General features: G+C 36.9%; 1 protein-coding gene across 2 annotated transcripts in view; it reads left to right on the top strand.

Moving 5' to 3' along the window:
- CENPW (centromere protein W) overlaps positions 1-12,510 on the top strand; it is a 215,124-nt gene that overhangs the window by 144,499 nt on the left and 58,115 nt on the right. The window lies entirely within an intron of this gene.

The following is a 12,510-nucleotide window of genomic DNA, read 5'->3' as shown; positions in this document are numbered from 1 at the left end:
TCAGCTCTGCATCAAGTAAACCTAATAGACCTCTACAGAACTCTCCACTCCAAATCAACAGAATATACATTCTTCTCAGTGCCACATGGCACTTATTCTAAAATCAACCATGTAACTGAAAGTAAAACATTCCTCAGGAAATGTAAAAGAATTAATATGATAACAGTCTCTCAGACCACAGTGCAATCAAATTGGAATTTAGGATCAATAAACTCACTCAAAACCACACAAATGCATGGAAATTGAACAACCTGCTTATGAATTACTCCTGGGTGAATAATGAAATTAAGGCAGAAATCAGGAAATTCTTTGAAACCAGTGAGAACAAGGAGACAACATACAAGAATCTCTGGGACACAGATAAATTAGCGTTAAGAGGGAAATTTATAGCACCAAATGCTCACATTGGAAGGCTTAAACAATCTCAAATTGACACCCTAATACCACAATTAATAGAGTTAGAGAAGCAACAGCAAACAAATCCAAAAGCTAGCAGAAGACAACAAATAACTAAGATCAGAGCAGAACTGAAGGAGATAGACACACAAAAAAAACTCTTCAAAAAATCAATAAATTCAGGAGCTGGCTTTTTGGAAAAAAAAATACATAGATCACTAACTAGAATAATAAAGAAGAAAAGAGAGAAGAATCAAGTAGACACAATAAAAATGATAAAGAGGATAGCACCACTGACTCCACAGAAATACCAGGTACAATGAGAGAATACTGTAAACACTTGTATGCAAATAAACTAGAAAATCTTGAAAAAAAAAATGGATAAATTCCTGGACACATACACTCTCCCAAGACTAAACCAGAAAGAAGTCAAATCCCTGAATAGACCAATAACAAGTTCTGAAATTGAGGCAGTAGTTAATAGCATATCAACCAAAAAAAAGCCCAGGACCAGACAGATTCACAGCTGAATCCTACCAGAGGTACAAAGAGGAGTTGATACCATTCCTTCTGAAACTATTGCAAGCAATTGAAAACAAGGGACTCTCCTCTAACTCATTTTATGAGGCCAGCATCATCCTAATACCAAAATCTGGCAGAGACACAACAAAAAGGAAAACTTTAGGCCAGTATCCTGATGAATATCGATGTGAATATCCTCATTAAAATACTGGCAAAGCTAATCCATCAGCACATCAAAAAGCTTACACATCGTAATCAAATCAGCCTCATCCCTGGGATGCAAGGCTGGTTGAACATATGCAAAGCAATAAATGTCATCCATCACATAAAAAGAACCAATGACAAAAACCACAAGACTATCTCAAGGGATGCAGAAAAAGCCTTTGATAAAATGTAATATCCCTTTATGTTAAAAACTCCAAATAAACTAGGTATTGATGGAACATATCTCAAAATAATAAGGACTGTTTATGACAAACCCACAGACAATATCATACTGACTGGGCAAAAGCTGGAAGCATTCCCATTGAAAACTGGCACATGATAAGGATGCCCTCTCTCACCACTCCTATTCAATATAGTATTAGAAGTTCTGGCCAAGGCAGTCAGGCAAGGGAAATAAATAAAAGGTATTTAATAGGAAGAAAAAAAGTCAAATTGTCTCAATTTGCAGATGACATGATTCTATATTTAAAAAACTCCATCATTTCAGCTGAAAAACTCCTGAAGCTAATAAGAAAATTAAATTGATACAAAAATCAATGTGCAAAAATCACAAGCATTCCTTTACACCAGTAGATAAGCAGAAAGCCAAATCACGAATGAATTCCTATTCACAATCGCTACAAATAGAATAAAATACCCGGGATTACAGCTAACAGGGATGTGAAGGACCTCTTCAAGGAGAGCTACAAACCACTGCTCAAGGAAATAAGAGAGGACATAATTGTAAAAACATTCTATCCTCATGGGTAGGAAGAATCAACACAAAAATGGTCATACTGCCCAAAGTAATTAATAGATTCAAATGCTATTCCCATCAAACTATCATTGATATCCTTCACAGAAGTAGAAAAAAATCTGTAAATTTTATATGAAACAAACAAGCAAACAGAAAAAGCCCATATAGCCATAAAAATCTGAAGCAAAAGAAGAAAGCTGGAGGCATCACACTACCTGACTTCAAACTATACTACAAGGCTACGGTAACCAAAACATCATGGTACTGGTACCAAAACAGACCTGTAGACCAATGAAACAGAACAGAGACCTCATAAATAAAAACATCTGATCTTCTGCAAACCTAACAAAAACAAGCAATGGGAAAAGGATTCACTATTTAATAAATGATGCTGGGAAAACTGGCTAACCATGTACAGAAAACTGAAACTAGACCTCTTCCTTACACCTTATAAAAAAATTAACTCAAGATGGATTGAAGAGTTAAATGTAAAACTCCAAACCAAAACAACCTAGAAAAAATCGTAGGCAATACAGTCAGGACATAGGCATGGGCAAAGACTTCATGACTAAAACACCAAACGCAATTGCACCAAAAGCCAAAATTGACAAATGGAATCTAATTAAATCAAAGAACTTCTGCACAGCAAAGCAACTGTCATCAGAGTGAACAGGTAGCCTAGAGAATAGTAGAAAATGTTTGCAAGTGACCCATCTGACAAAGGGTTAATATCCAGAATCTACAAGGAACTTAAACAAATTTACAATAAATAAACAATCCCATCAAAAATTAGGCAAAGGATGTAAAAGACACTTCTCAAGACATTTATGTAGCCAACAAAATTATGAAGAAAAACTCGGGCTGGCGTGGTGGCTCTCGCCTATAATCCCAGCACTTTGGGAGGCCGAGGTGGGTGGATCACGAGGTCAAGAGATCAAGATCATCCTGGTCAACATGGTGAAACCCCATCTCTACTAAAAATGCAAAAAATTAGCTGGGCATGGTGGTGCACGCCTGTAGTCCCAGCTATTCTGGAGGCTGAGGCGGGAGAATTGCTTGAACCCAGAAGGCGGAGGTTGCAGTGAGCAGAGATTGCGCCATTGCACTCCAGCCTGAGTAACAAGAATGAAACTCTCTCAAAAAAAAAAAAAGAAAGAAAGAAAGAAAGAAAGAAAGAAAGAAAGAAAGAAAGAAAGAAAATCTCAACATCATTGATCATTAGAGAAATGCAAATCAAAGCTGCAGTAACATACCGTCTTATGCCCGTCAGAATGGTGATTACTAAAGTTCAGCAAGTGTGTGGAGGATATGAACAGACACTTCTCAAAAGAAGACATTTATGTGGCCAACAAACACATGAAAAAAGCTCATCATCACTGGTCATTACAGAAATGCAAATCAAAACCACAGTGAGATATTATCCCACACCAGTTAGAATGGCGATCATTAAAGTCAGGATACAACAAATGCTCAAGGGGATATGGATAGAGAAATAGTAACGCTTTTAAACTGTTGGTGGGAGTGTAAACTAGGTCAACCATTGTGAAAGATGGTGTGGCAATTCCTCACTGTCCTCTAGAACCAGAAATGCCAGGATCTAGAACCAGAAATACCAGCTGACCCAGCCGTCTGCTAGATTCTTCACTGTCTTCTAGAACCAGAAATACCAGAATCTAGAACCAGAAATACCAGTTGACCCAGCAAACCCATTACTGGGTGTATACCCAAAAGAACATAAATAATTCTACTATAAAGGCACATGCACATATATGTTTATTGCAGCACTATTTACAATAGCAAAAACATGGAACCATCATTGGGTTGTTCGATCATTGACCAACAATGATAGGTTGGGTAAAGAAGGTGTAGTACATTTACATCATAGAATAGTATGCATCCATAAAAAGGAATGAGATAATATCCTTAACAGGGACATGGATGAACCTGGAAGCCGTCATTCTCAGCAAACTAACACAGGAACAGAAAACAAAACACCACATTTTCTCACTTATAAGTGGGAGTTGAATAATGAGAACACATGGACACAGGGGAACAACACACACAGGAGCCATTCAGAGTGTGTGGTTTGAGGGGAGGTAGAGCATTAGGCCAAATAGCTAATGTATGCAGGGACTAAAACCTAGATAATGAATTGATAGGTGCAGCAAACCACCGTGGCACACGTATATCTATATAACCAACTTACATGTTCTGCATTTGTAAACCAGAATTTAAAATTAAAAAAAAATTTTCATGGGCCAAAGTATATGAGCAAGCAATTCACAAAAAAGATAATCTAGATAGCTAATAATTATATAAAGAGATGCTTAATTTTATTGGTAATCAGGCAAATACTAATTTAAATGGTTGGCAGGACTAATATGTCCATTAACTTCAAGTGTTGGCAAAGAATATAAACTATCTCACACTCAGAGTAACATTCTGATTTAATAAACCAAATATAAACAGAAATAAGTCAATTTTTCTGAAGTTGGTATTATTAGTACACTAATTTAACATGTTTGTACCTTTTGTTATTTTGAGTTGAAGTTAAGGTCTATAGTTACAACTATTTTCTTGAGAGAAAGTGTCGATATCAGTTAGAATTAATATATTCAAGATATAAGATTCAACCTGGAAAATAATAATGTGTGCAAAAATTACAAAATGAAGTTGAAGAAATTATATAGTTTACTGAAAGTTCACAAATGTATAAGCATGCAGAGGGTCACAGTGCTAAGCTGAGAAATGTAAATAACTCGTGATTGGTATATCCCTCCATTTATTCAGATCCATTTCTATGTCATTGTTAAGATTTCAAATTTTTTCGCTATGAAGATTTTTACTAAATTAATTTGTAGATTTTTTTTGTTGCACTAGAGAGTGGCATAATATTTTGTTCTATTTTCTCAGTGGTAGAAAGGGACATTAATATTTGTGAGTTGATTAATTTTTAATTTATCTGCATTGTCTCTGGTGATTCATTTTAATTTCCCAAAATCAAATTCTGCTTTTCTTTCTTTATATGTGTTATTCTTTTAATGATGCACTTGTGGACATCTTCTAGTTTTTCCTTTTTTATTTTGTTTATTTGAATTCTCTTTTTTTCTCTATTTCAAAAGTACATTTTTTAGTTTTCAGTAATTGTAATTAATGACAGTCTTTATGTAAAATATTTTAATTTTGCACCCAAGAGTAGATGATAATTTATTTGGTTGCAGAATTCTGGATCAATAGGCACTTTATTTCATTGCTATAAAGCTATTTTCATTATCATCTGTTCTTTACTATTGCTATAAAGAATTGGTTATTCATTAAATGTTATTTTTAATGTATAACCTTTCTTTTATCTTGGGCTTGTTTTTAGATCTTTTTCTTTTTGGTATTAAGAACTTTATTACACTATATTTAGAAATAAATTTAGTTTTATTTATCTTATTTAGAATTTATGATTCTTCTCAAAACCAGGTTATTATCTCATTGTCTATGATCTTTCCTACCATTTATCTACACTTTCCTGTAAGTCCATGACAAGTTGACCATCTTGTCTTACCCTTCATATCTCTCAGACTCTTCTTTTTGTTTATCATTTATTAATCTTTCTGTACTTTATTCCGTATAAATTTTCTGATACCTGTTTTTCTAGTTTATTAGTCTTTTTACCCACATACATTCTGCTATTTGTTTGTAAATTTCAGTGACCATATCTTTCTTTCATAGGGATTTCTTAATATACATATATAACATGAGTCAGAAATTGGAACAATAGGATGTACCAATTTCTGACTCATGTTATGTATGTATACTTTATTTACTTACTTAAAATGTATTTTATATCAGATTATTTTGCCTTCTTAAATTCTCGGGTTTCTAATCCTCTTGTTTGTTTTTAATGCTAACTCTAGCTTCTGATAAATTGTTTCTTCACACATTCTGCCCAGTGCTTCATGGAATAATCAACCTAAGATAAATTCTTAAATTTATTTCTTAACTTGAGGGCTTTCATATTATAAAAAGGTGAAAATTTAAAATTTACAAGGTGAAAGTTATAATTTTTAGGAAAGCTTTTTAAAATTTATTAGTTTGTTTTTGACTATCCAGAGTTCTTACAGAAATACTTACATCACTCACTCTATGGTGGCGGACAGCATTTTTCTGTTCTTAAAACAAGAGTGTGCCCTTTTGAGGGTCCTGGCTTTATTTGTGTGTGCCAAGTGCCCCCTTATGAGAGGAAAAGTTCCCTTCTATTTCTGTGCAGAGTTTAAAACCAGGCACCTTGGGTTTTAAATATTGGCTGCCACCCTAGAACTAAAGTTTTCACCCTTCATTTCACCTTGTATTGACAGAAGTCACAGATTTAGCTAATTTCTATTGTGTTCAGGTCTCTCTTCTTCAAATTCGCCAACTTTTTCACCTTTATTTACTAAAAACACTGTAAAATATGTAAAATCCTTTTTATGTTGCTGTTTTTCACATTTTTATGTACCTTCAGCAGAATACTTTTTAAAAATTGTACATTAGGTTCTGGAGTACATGTACAGATCATGCAGGATTATTGCATAGGTACATTCATAGCAAGGTGGTTTGCTGCATCCATCCCCCTGTCACCTGTACCTGATATTTCTCTCCATGTTATCTCTCCCCAACCTCCCCTTCTGCTGTCCCTCCCCTACCTCCCAGACAGACACTAGTGTGTGATGCTCTCCTCCCTGTGTCCATGTGTTCTCATTGTTCAACATCCACCTATCAGCGAGAACATGCAGTGTTTGATTTTATGTTCTTGTGTCAGTTTGCTGAGTATGATGGTTTCCAGATTCATCCATGTCCCTACAAAGGACATTAACTCATCATTTCTTATGGCTGCATAGTATTCCATGGTATATATGTGCCACATTTTCCTTGTCCAGTCTATCATCGATGGGCATTTGGGTTGGTACCAGATCTTTGCTATTGTAAACAGTGCCACAGTGAACATACGTGTAATTCGTCTTTATAATAGAACAGTAATAGGATTGCTGGGTCAAATAGAATTTCTATTTCTAAGTCCTTGAGGAATCGCGACACTGTCTTCCACAATAGTTGCATGAATTTACACTCTCACCAACAGTGTAAAAGCGTTCTTATTTCTCCACACCCTCTCCAACATCTGTTTTCTCCAGATTTTTTAATGATGGCCATCCTAACTGATGTGAGATGGCATCTCAATGTGGTTTTGATTTACATTTCTCTAATGACATGTGATAATGAGCATTTTTTTATGTTTGTTGGCCACATATATGTCTTCTTTTGAAAAGTGTCTGTTCATATTCTTTGCCCACTTTTGAATGAGTTTGTTTGTTTTTGTATTTTCTAGTAAAATGTTTTAGTTCTTTGTAGATTCTGGATATAAGCCATTTGTCAGATGGTTAGATTGCGAACATTTTTTCCCATTCTGTTGGTTGCCGGTTCATGCTAATGATTGTTTCTTTTGCTGTGCAGAAGGTCTGGAGTTTAATTAGATACCATTTGTCTATTTTGGCTTTTGTTGACATTGTTTTTGGTGTTTTAGTCATGAAGTCTTTGCCTGCATCTATGTCCTGAATGGTTTTGCCTAGGTTTTCTTCTAGGATTTTTATGGTGTTAGATCTTATGTCTAAGTCTTTAATCCATCTGGAGTTAATTTTAGTGTAAGGTGTCAGGAAGGGGTCCAGTTTCTGCTTTCTGCATATGGCTAGCCAGTTTTCCCATCATGTATTAAACAGGGAATCCTTTCCTCCTTGCTTGTTTTCGTCAGATTAGTCAAAGACCACTGCTTGTTTTTGTCAGGTTTGTCAAAGATGGTTGTAGATGTGTGGTGATGTCTCTGACGCCTTGGTTCTGTTTCATTGGTCTATATCTGTTTTGGTACCAGTACCATGCTGTTTTGATTACTGTAGCCTTGAAGTATAGTTTGAAGTCAGGTAGTGTGATGCCTCCAGCTTTGTTCTGTTTGCTTAGGATTGTCTTGACTATGTGGGCTCTCTTTTGGTTTTATGTGAAGTTTAAGGTGCTTTTCTCCAGTTCTGTGAAGAAGGTCATTGGTAGCTTGATGAGGAGAGCTTTGAATCTATAAATTACTTTGGGCAGTATGGCTATTTTCACAATATTGATTCTTCCTAACTATGAGCATGGAAGCTTTTTCCATCTGTTTGTGTCCTCTCTCATTTCCTTGAGCAGTGGTTTGTGGTTCTCCTTGAAGAGGCCCTTTACATCCTTTGTTAGTTGTATTCCTAGGTATTTTATTCTCTTTGTAGCAATTGTGATTGGCAGTTCATTCTTGATTTGGCTCTCTTTAAGTCTATTATTTGTGTATAAGAATACTTGTGATTTCTGCACATTGATTTTGTATTCTGAGACTTTGCTGACAATGCTTATCAGTTTAAGGAGATTTAAGGCTGAGACAATGGGGTCTTCTAAATATACAATCATGTCATCTGCAAATAGAGACAATTTGACTTCCTCCTTTCCTAAGTGAATAAACTTTATTTCTTTTTCTTGCCTGATTGATCTGCCTAGAACTTCCAATACTATATTAAATAGGAGTGGTGAGAGAGGGCATCCTTGTCTAGTGCCAGATTTCAAAGGGAATGCTTCCAGTTTTTGCCCATTCAGTATGATATTGGCAGTGGATTTGTTGTAAATAGCTTTTATTATTTTGAGATATGTTCCATTGATACCTAGTTTACTGAGAGTTTTTCTCATAAAGAGCTGTTGAATTTTGTTGAATGCCTTCTCTGCATCTATTGAGATAATTATGTGGTTTTCGTCTATGGTTCTTTTTATGTGGTGGATTACATTTATAGACTTGGGTATGATGAACCAGCCTTGCATTCTCAGGATGAAGCCTACTTGATCATGATGGATCAAACTTTTTGATCTGCTGTTGCAATCGGTTTGCCAGTATTTTATTGAAGATTTTTGCATCTATGTTCATCATGAATATAGTCTTAAGTTTTCTTTTTTGTTGAGTCTCTTCCAGGTTTTGGTATCAGGATGATGTTGGTCTCATGAAATGTTTTGGGAAGGATTCCGTCTTCTTGTATTGTTTGGAATAGTTTCAGGAGTGGTACCAGCTCCTCTTTGTATGTCTGGTAGAATTTGGCAGTGAACATATCTGGACCGGGGCTTTTTTTGGTTGGTAGACTATTAATTGCTGCTGCAACTTCAGCCTTTGTTATTAGTCTGCTCAGAGTTTCAACTTCTTCCTGTTTTACGTTTGGGAGGGTGCTAGCATCCAGGAATTTACCCGTTTCTTACAGGTTTACTGGTTTATATGCATAGAGTTGTTTGTAGTAATCTCTAATGGTAGTTTTTATTTCTGTGGAATCAGTGGTGATATCCCCTTTATCATTTTTTACTGCATCTGTTTGATTCTTCTCTCTTTTCTCTTTTATTAATCTTGCTAGTGGTCTACTTTGTTGATCTTTTCAAAAAACCAGCTCCTGGATTTATTGATTTTTTGATGGGTTTTTGTATCTCTGTCTCCTTCAGTTCTGTTCTGATCTTTTATTTCTTGTCTTCTGCTAGCTTTTGAGTTTTTAAAATCTTTCTTCTCTAACTCTTTAAATTTTGACAACAGAGTATTGATTTTAGATCTTTCATTGCTTCTCACATGGGCATTTATTGCTATAAATTTCCCTCTAGACACTGCTTTAAATGTGTCCCAGAGATTCTGGTATGTTGTATCTTTGTTCTCATGGTTTTGAAGAACATCTTTATTTCTGCCTTCATTTCATTGTTTATCCAGTCAGCATTCAGGAGCCAGTTGTTCAGTTTCCATGAAGCTGTGTGGTTCTGAGTTAGTTGCTTAATCCTGAGTTCTAATTTGATTGCATTGTGGTCTGAAAGACTGTTTGTTATGATTTCTGTTCTTTTGCATTTGCTGAGGAGTGATTTACTTCCAATTATGTGGTGAATTTTAGAGTAGGTGAGATGTGGTGCTGAGAAGAATGTATATTCTCTGGATATGGGGTGGAGAGTTGTGTAGACGTCTATTAGGTCCGCTTGGTCCACATCAGAGTTCAAGTCCTGGATATTCTTGTTAATTTTCTGTCTTGTTGATCTGCCTAATATTGACAGTGGAGTGTTGAAGTCTCCCACTATTATTGTGTAGGAGTCTACATTTCTTTGTAGGTCATTAAGAACTTGCTTTATGTATCTGGGTGCTCCTGCACTGAGTGCATATATATATTTAGGATTGTTAACTCTTCTTGTTGCATTGATCCTTTTACCATTATGTAATGCCCTTCTTTTTCTCATTTGATCTTTGCTGTTTTAGTGTCTATTTTATCAGAGACTAGGACTGCAACTCCTGCTTTTTTTTGCTCTCCATTTGCTTGGTAAATCTTCCTCCATTCCTTTATTTTGAGCCTATGTGTGTCCTTGCACATGAGATGAGTTTCCTGAAATACAGCACACCAATGCGTCTTGGTTTTTTTTTCCAATTTGCCAGTCCGTGTCTTTTGATTGGGGCATTTAGCTCATTTATATTTAAGGTTGATATTGTTATGTGTGAATTTGATCCTGCCATTTTGATGCTAGCTGGCTGTTTTACCTGTTAGTTGATGCAGTTTCTTCATTGTGTGAGTGGTCTTTACAATTTGGTACATTTTTGGAGTGGCTATTACTGGTTGTACGTTTCCATGTTTAGTTATTCTTTCAGGAGTTCTTGTTAGGCAGGCCTGGTGGTGATGAAATCTCTGAACAATTGCTTGTCTATAAAGGATTTTATTTTTCCTTCACTTATGAAGCTTAGTTTGGCTGGATATGCAATTCTAGGTTGAAAGTTCTTTTCTTTAATGATGTTGAATATTGGCCTCCACTCTCTTCTGGCTAGTAGTGTTTCTGCTAAGAGATGTGCTGTGAGTCTGATGGGCTTCCCTTTGTGGGTAACCCCACCTTTCTCTCTGGCTGCCCTTAGCATTTTTTCCTTCATTTTAACCCTGGTGAATCTGATGATTATGTGCCTTGGGATTGCTCTTCTTGAGGAATACCTTTATGGTGTTCTCTGTACTTCCTGGACTTGAATGTCAGCCTGCCTCGCTAGGTTGCAGAATTTCTCCTGGATAATCTTCTGAAGAGTGTTTTCCAGCTTAGATTCATTCTCTTCATCACATTCAGATACACTGATCAAACGTAGATTAGGTCTTTTCACATAATCCCATATTTCTTGGAGACTTTGTTCATTTGTTTTCACTCTTTTTTCTCTAATCTTGCCTTCTTGTTTTATTTCATTGAGTTGATCTTCAATCTCTGATATCCTTTCTTCTGCTTGGTCAATTCAGCTATTGAAACTTGTGTTTGCTTCATGAAGTTCTCATGCTGTGTTTTTCAGCTCCATCAAGTCATTTATGTTCTTCTCTAAGCTGGTTATTCTAGTTAGCATTTTGTCTAACCTTTTTTCAAGGTTCTTAGTTTATTTGCATTGGATCAGAACATGTTCTTTTATCTCCCAGAAGTTTGCTATTACCCAACTTCTGAAGCCTGCTTCTGTCAATTCATTAGACTCATTTTCCATCCAGCTTTGTTCCCTTGCTGGTGAACAATTGAGGAGACAGCCTGTCCCTTATTAGAGCTCAAGTGCTGTGCTGGGAGCTCCATTGTTCCATTCAGACCTGCTGGGCAGGTACATTTAAGTCTGCTGCAGAGGAACTCATACCACCTCTTTTCCCAGGTGCTCTGTCCCGGCAAGGTGGGGCTTCATTTATCAGTTCCTGATGTGCTGCTGACTTTTTTCAGAGATGCCCTGCCTAGCAAGGAGGTAGTTTAGTCACAGTCTGCCAGCAGAGGCATTGCTAAGCTGCCACGGTATGTGCCCAGCTGCTGTGTAATCTTCCATGCAATTTTCTTTACAGAGGTACAGTTAGAACTGCTTTGGTAATGGCAGTCTGCCTCAGTAATGGCGGACTGCCTTGGTGTTGGTGGACTGCCTTGGTAATGGCAGATGCCCTTCTCTCTGGAGAGCTGGACCATCTCGAGTCCAGCCGTGCTTGCTGTGAAACTCTTAATCCTGACCATTTCAGGTTGCTGGGCTTTGTGGGGATGGGACTCGCTGAGCCAGATCACCTGGCTCCCTGCTTTCTGCACCTTCTTATTTAGTTGAATGGGCAACACTGTCTCCCAGGCATTCCAGGAATTGGTTGAAACAGCTGCCCAGATTTGTGTGAGTTTTTATGCAAAACCCACAGTGCTGACTGAAACAGCTGTGCTGGAAACTCGTGGCACTTTTCAGCCAGGGAATCTCTTGGTCTGTGGGTGGTAAAAACTGTGGGAGAAGCACAGTATCTGAACTCGAGTGATGGAGTGGCTGAAAAACCCCCTGATGGCCTCTGTTGTATAGAGAGGGGTTGTCCTCTGGGGATTACACCTCCTGGGTGAGGTAATGTCCTACCCTGCCTCAGCTTGCCCTTCTTGGGCTACACCCACTGTGCAAACTGTTCCATTGAGATGCACCTGGTACCTTGTTTGGAAATGCGGTGATCACTCACCCTCTCAGCAGAATACTTTTAGGGACAATTTCTCTTTTGCCGTATATTGAAACTAGGAATTTTCCATCATACCTTTCCTTGAATTTGTTGATCCTCAATTTTTTTTTTAAAAGCATTGTCTATTTT

Source organism: Saimiri boliviensis, chromosome 4 (assembly GCF_048565385.1).
Source record: "Saimiri boliviensis isolate mSaiBol1 chromosome 4, mSaiBol1.pri, whole genome shotgun sequence".
In the NCBI taxonomy this organism is placed as follows: Eukaryota; Metazoa; Chordata; class Mammalia; order Primates; family Cebidae; genus Saimiri; species Saimiri boliviensis.
This window is presented reverse-complemented; position numbering and strand designations above follow the sequence as displayed.